The sequence below is a fragment of the Macrotis lagotis genome, chromosome 1 (assembly GCF_037893015.1).
Source record: "Macrotis lagotis isolate mMagLag1 chromosome 1, bilby.v1.9.chrom.fasta, whole genome shotgun sequence".
In the NCBI taxonomy this organism is placed as follows: Eukaryota; Metazoa; Chordata; class Mammalia; order Peramelemorphia; family Peramelidae; genus Macrotis; species Macrotis lagotis.
In genome coordinates this window covers 80,210,862-80,218,060 of record NC_133658.1, presented here as the reverse complement: position 1 = coordinate 80,218,060, position 7,199 = coordinate 80,210,862, and positions in this window count along the sequence as shown.

Here is a 7,199-nt window from a genome sequence, read left to right as displayed (position 1 = left end):
TGCAGTTGGGCTATTGAACAACAGAAAGAATATGGAACAATCTTCACATTGTAGGAAGCATTACTGGAAATTCACAATAGGAATTTCCAGATTTCCATTCAATCATGAAAAAAATCATTAAAAAAACAGGTGTGCTTCTCTTTTTTTTTTCCTTTTTAACATACATTGCTTAATTGAGTTAGTGGTAAGTGCTTCCAGTGTAGCCATCTTTCCCTCTCTATTCATCTTGCTTGGTCTCTGGTCACTTTTCTAACCATAAATAAATTCTCTGTCAAAGCACACTTATGTAATCTGGGGAAGAAGCTATTTATTATAGAAAGTCTCTTTGAATTGGTATTACCATGGGAAAAAATGTGATATTCTGGCATGGAGTCTAACTTGAAAACTGATAATTCTGTAAACTGAGCAAGATTGATGATCTCTATCTTTCAGAAAGAAAGTATGATATGATGTTAAGAACATTGACTCTGGAATCAGAGGACTAGCATCTTATACTTTGCTTACTCAAGTCACTTGAAATTCCTAGGTGTCAGTTTTCCTATCTATATAAAGAAGGGGTTAAACTAGCTGACTTCTGGTCCCTTCCAGCTCTCAGCCTATGATTCCTTATGCTTATAAATTCATTATGACTCCAGTTGGAGTGTAGAGTTAAGTGTGTAGGTTAAGACAATTTTTTGATTATACTGTGTTTCAGGATATGGTCCAGTCTGACTAGATCATTCTGATTTACCAGCCCAAAGGCCACTTGGGTCCCTGAATAATGACCATTACTAATAATTCCTGATAGCAATTAAATCCACTTACATCCTATCCCTATGCTGAACCTGAGAGATTTACCCTATCTTCAAACTCTTCAGCTTCTGGCTTGCACTTCACCAAACTTCCCAAAGAGAACCATGTTTTCATTCACTTAAAACTGAAGGTAAGAGATAGAATTTAAGATCCAGGAGATCTTAGATTATAAAAAAGATCTCCAATGGAAAAAAAGATCCCCAGCTCAAAGTTACTAAAGACCTGATCACACTATGAGATCTTCATCGTGAACAGGTTATACTTTATACCTAATTTTGATATCTATAAAATTCTCAAGGTGCAAATACTTGATCAACTATTGTTTATCATAGGCTAGGGAGAGTTAATTATGTTACAATAAACAATGTAATTATTGTTTTTTCACATTTGCAGGGCTAAATGTTCTACCTGCCCATGGCTGAACTTAATAATAATGATGATGATGATGATGATGATGATGATGTGAAATCTACTACTGCCTTTGTATATGACCTTGGGCAAGAACTAAAGTGAGAAACAAGATGGCCTACTGAAATTCTATGAATTCTAGAAACTTCTGTTGAGGACTAACACTCTAAGAGATAATTTTAGGAAACAAAAAATATTTGAAACCTTAAGAGCCATGAAGAAAATCAATTTCCTATTGACCAGCATTTATTTGACTATCATATATATATATATATATATATATATATATATATATATATATATATATATCTCCTGGTTTTTAACTTTTATATCCCCTACCTCAAACTTATATATCCCAATAGAATTCCCAAGACAGTATGCCGATATCCATTTTAAATGAAGGAAGAGAATAGAGTACAAGATTCAGAAGTTCCTTAATTTGTAAGAAAATCTAACATTAATGACTCTGGGTAGACTGGAAGGGCTTCAAATTAGACTACTGATCATGGTAGTTCATGGAAGATATTCATGCCCCTCAATCAGTTGCTAGATTGTATTAACAATGCCTTGAAAAATTCCACTTATTTCCAAATAGTGGAGGAAAGAGATAAGGTCCTAGGACTGTGACCGACCCAGTGATATTTCTGATCAAAAAAGCAGAGCTATGTGTCATACCTTGAACCTGTCTGAGTATGCCCATATAACTTGATCCTTCCTCAGTAATTTACCTCCCTTGTGTGTCGTGGCTTTGTTCTCCCCAGCAACTTAATCCTCCTCCCTTATGCTAAGAGATTGCCTCCAGGGAAAAGATAAATACTCCACAGCAGGAATTAATAATTTGTGGGTTTAAAAAAGAAAATGAAAATGGGGTATCTGGATTTTGTATGTTCTTGCCAGACTTGTAATAGCTCAATATTGGTCTCTTCAATCTTCCTGAAGTAGAGCTTTCCCTACATTAAGACCATTTAAAAAAGAAAAAGAACAGTGCTTTCCCTTTTGTCTATATATCTGATCACTAAATAATACATGATATATAGCTTAGAATTTCTGTTGGGCAACATTTCTTAAAACTGACAAAACCTAAATAGAAGTAGCTTTCACTATACATCTGGGTCTATGATAAGTAACTAATTACAGATTTGGACTTGAACAGCAGGCTCCACTAATTGCAGCCCTGCATTAACCCAACACTGAGATAAACTCTCATTGCTTGTCACTCAAGTCATGTGGATCTCCTCTGCTTTTGATGACTCCTTTTGTATTGCTTGCTTTTCTTCAGTGATTTTACTGACTCCTAATCCTCTTAATCCACAAATCTCTTCCCAAGGTCAGTGTCAGAAACATTGGATAATCTGTCCTTAAGTAATTTTGGACCCCTTGAGGTTTTAGGGAACCCTAAGGAAAAACTGCTTAAAGCAATACATACTGTAGAATAGCACAGTGCAAAACAAACACAAGCTACTTCAGGAACTATATGTCTAAGTTATGGGTAGGACATATTATTCTTATCATAGCAGCATAAGCATATCCATGGAACACAAGAAAATAGACATGATAAACAATGAAAACAAGTAATATAATAGCAATAGACATGTAAAGTTGCTTGAGCATTTACCATGCAAATAGCAACACAATGAATAGATATAGCTATAGGGTATATATATATGTTTATATTACAATAAATTCATAATCCACAAATAGAATAACAATATAACTCATGGCATTCAATAATTAACATAAACACTAAACAATGATTACATATAAAATACAAAAGTAAAAACAAAAACCTACTCCCCCCCCCCCAAAAAAAAAACACTCACTGCTTTCCATCTAGTGGGAGGAGGACATGTAACTGTATATAAATAATATATATACAGTATTAATTAGTTATAGGCTTAGAGGGAAGATACTAAGATTAGGGAAGACTGGGAAAGCTTCCATTTCAAGTGGCACTTGAAGGAAGCCTGAGGAAGGGAGGAGAGAGAGAGAGAGAGAGAGAGAGAGAGAGAGAGAGAGAGAGAGAGAGAGAGAGAGAGAGAGAGAGAGAGAGAGCGCGAGAGCATTTCAAGTGAATAACCAATGAAAATGCCTGTTAATTGGGAAATGAATTGCTATGCCTAAGGAACAGTAAAAAGTCCATTGTCACTGTCTTAGATTAGAGAGAGAGTAAGGTGTAAGAGGACTAGAATGGAGGAAGTGGCAGGTAGTGAAGGGCATTAAACACCAAAGAAAATTTTATATTAGTCCTGGGATAATCCAGTACCAGAGAGGCACTGGTGTTTGGAGAATGGGAGCTCAATGTGTGTGTGAAATATTCAGGTGTGTGTTTTAGGAAGATCAATTTGATAGCTGAGTAGAGGATGGATTAGAGTTGGGGAGAGACTTGAGACTGATAGTAGGCTATTGCAATATTTCAGGTATGAAATGATAAGAGTGAAGCATTTGTTGAGTGCTTACTATCTGCAAAGCACAAGGTTAAGTTCTGATGATATAAATAGAAAATTAAAAGAATTCTTCCTCTCAAAGAGATTAAGATAAGAAACAATCTTGCACAACTAATCTGTTTAATTATAACTAATAACTATTAAAAACTTTGCTTGGGGATGAACAGGTCATAAGATCAAATCTGATCTTTCAACAGGTTCTCATAGTATCTGGCAGGTCCTCATGTCTTTTGGTCCCCTTTCAGATTGCATTTTGTAGATGACTGCAATGGCTTCCTCCTCCCTCCCACTTGGGTTCTCTTGTTCTTCCTACTTAACTGTCTTCCCATTTCTCCTACCCAAAAGCCCCTTCCCAAGGTCAGGATCAGCTGAACTTTGGATAGTCTTCCCTTTATCAAGTCCAAGGATTCTTATTGTGAGGGAAAATGGAGGGAAAAATCCAAAACTCCCCAACAGAAGATAGCCTCTTGTTTCTCCTTGTCAGTATTTGAACCTACATCTTGATGACTTCAGATCAACATTAATTTACTGTGTTTTGATAAAACATATAGACCTTTTGCAGCTATATGTGCCCAGAACTAGATTTAAATGTATTTGAGAAATTTGTGTAGCAAAGTAAATAAAAATATAATATAATGTAGATAATATTTAGTTGTAGTTTTCTAAGTCAATATGTAGACTTCTTTGAATTTGACACCACTGTGGTAGACTACTCTCTTTGCCTACAAACTTGCTGGAAGAGACTCTCAGTTCTCTGTTATTATTATTTGGTGGATCTTGTGACTAACACATGATCTGCCTGCCACATCTATTCAGTGCACTGAGCTTTAAAATTTCGTGTGTGTGTGTATGTATACACACAGCTATTAAATATATTTTATTGATATTTTTTATGTTGCCTAGGTATCTCCTTTCAGCTTCCTTCTTCACCCACTCAGAGAGAGATATCCATTAAAGCAAAACAATTTTTTTTAAGAGGAAGATTTAAAAAATTTGGTCAAACCAATCAGTTTTTGAAGAAAACTGTCATAGTGTTCTACAACTTTGGGGATTTTCCATCTCTGGAAATGATTTCTGAAGTGAGTAGTGTTCTCATATCCTTTTTTGGAGGGTCAAGTTTATTGTTTGTGATTATGAGATTCATTTTTTAGTGTTTTGTAGATGTCTTTTACCCTAACATTGTCATATAGTCTGTTTTCCTGGCTCTGCTTATTTCACTTTGTTTCAGTTCAAGTCAATGAATGGGAAATTTTTTAATAGGATACTTCCTTCCCTTTCCTGAGGCTCCCCTTGCTTTGTCTTATAGCAAGATGTTAATTTGCTCAGCTGCCTTTAAATCATAATTGATCAACTCAAAGCTCTAATGTAAACATAAGTCATTGTTAGTTATTCTGTTTTAAATTTTTAAAATTTTTTTTATTTTTGCAAGGCAGTGGGGTTCAGTAACTTGCCCAAGGTCACACAACTACATAATTATTAAGTGTTTGAAGCTGGATTTGAATCATGTTTTCCGGACTCCAGGGCTCATGCTCTACCCACTGTATCTCCTAGATGCCCTGTCATTCTTAGTTATTCTGTAAGAAATCCAACCACCAGTCACACCTTGGCTCTTCTTTTTTCATTTTTTTCCACTGCTTATATTCCTGCTTCTGATTTATATGCCTACTCCCCTGTTGCCATTTAACTTTCTGATTCTTGCATAAAGTTGAAATCTTCTACATAATTTCTTCCTTTTTCTACTTTCTGCTAACAGAACAAAAAATAATTCCCCCCTTTCAATATGACAGTCCTTCAAATAGTGGAAGTCAACAATTAAGTCCTCCCTTCTCTCCCAAGTCTTTTTTTGTCCAGACCAAGCATTGCTAGTTTCTCTAATTGATCCCAGTTTCTAATTCCCTAGCAGGCCTCCTCAGGATATATTTCAGTTTTTCCAAGTCCATCTCAAGTCATCAAATCAACAAACATGTATGAAAAACCTACTATATATACTAGTGGAATTCTATCATAGCTTGTGTTCTACCAAAATAATATTTGAGAATCCAGAATTAGCAGATCAAAAAAGAATTTAATTGTTATTGTGTACTAAAGATTATGTTAAATGCTGGGGACACAAAGAAAGGTAAAAACACCCTTCTCTCAAAGAGCTCAAAATCTAATAGGGAAGAAAATATGAAAACAACTATGATAAAATATATGTGGGGAAAATTTCCTGCTTATTTTACTTTGCACCAGGTCAAGTAAATGAAACTTTTTTTTGATAGGATGCTTTCTGTTCTTTAATGTAGCTTCTCTTGCCTTGTGTTATGGCAAGATATTAATTTGACTCAGATAAAGGCATAAGATGAAGGACTGGGAAAGGTTTCTTACTGAAGGTGGGACTTCAGCTGACACTTAAAAGAAGTCAGGGAAGTTATGTGGGAGAGAAATTTTTTTCAGTTTTGGATATTTTGACATTTAACTGTCTTTAACTCTAAAGTCAGTTACCATCATCAGTTACCATCAAAGTCATTATCATCCAATAATGATTACTCTAGCTTCCATATGCATATGATGATGGTAAACACACTTTCATTAATTTCCTACTTCAGGGCTTCATTCAAATATGGTGGACTTATTTTTGCTTTTCTCCCTTCCTTCCTCCCTGATTTTTTCTTTTTTTTTTTTTGCAAAAGAATGAAATGCTGAGATAGTTGACAGAATCTGAAATTTTCTATAAATATTATCTTGGAAGCAGATTTTGGAAGAGGATATCTCAAATGGTTACCTGAGTTGAAATGCCCACATCTGAAATGTAGAAACAAGTTGGCTGAGAAAGGCAACTGGAAAAAGTTTAGGGAAGGTTGACAGGGGGTGAAATGGAATAGTGGAGAGAAGAGACATATATGAGAGATGTTGTGAGGGTAGAAATTCATAGTAGTTTGGACATGTGATATGAGAGTGAGGAACTGAAGTTGTGATGCTTGAATACTGGGAGGACAGTGAGAAATGCTCTCAAGGAACTTACATTCTATTGGAATCTATTAGAATACTCAATAATTACAAAGTATTAGTATATTCAGAATGAGATAGAAGTTTCAAGGTAATCTAAGGGAAATTAAAGGGGGGAAGGAAATTTTTTAAAGCCATAATGAGAGAAAAGATATGACTGCTCCTTAAGTGGATAGCACTATGATAATTGATGATAGAGAAGGCAGAGCTGCTCACTCTACTTTTGCTTCAATTTTCTGTGCCCAGGAATATGATCTTTGGATTGGGAAAGACCAAATGAAAGAGCTAATAGGAAACTTATCCTTAGGCTATGCATAAACATTGTAAGTGAATACTTAACTGCCCTCGAGTCTGAGTCACAAGGCCCAGATGAATCAAAGCTTAAGCCAGTGAAAGAATTAAAAGATGTGAATGTTGAGACATTGTAAAATCAAGCTGAGTCAGAAAATCTTTATTAAGTATATACTATTAACCAGACACTGTGCTATAATTTCTATGGCTGCGAATAAAGGAGTATATCAGAGATTACAATCTAATAAGGTAGCAAACATGCAAATGACCATAGAA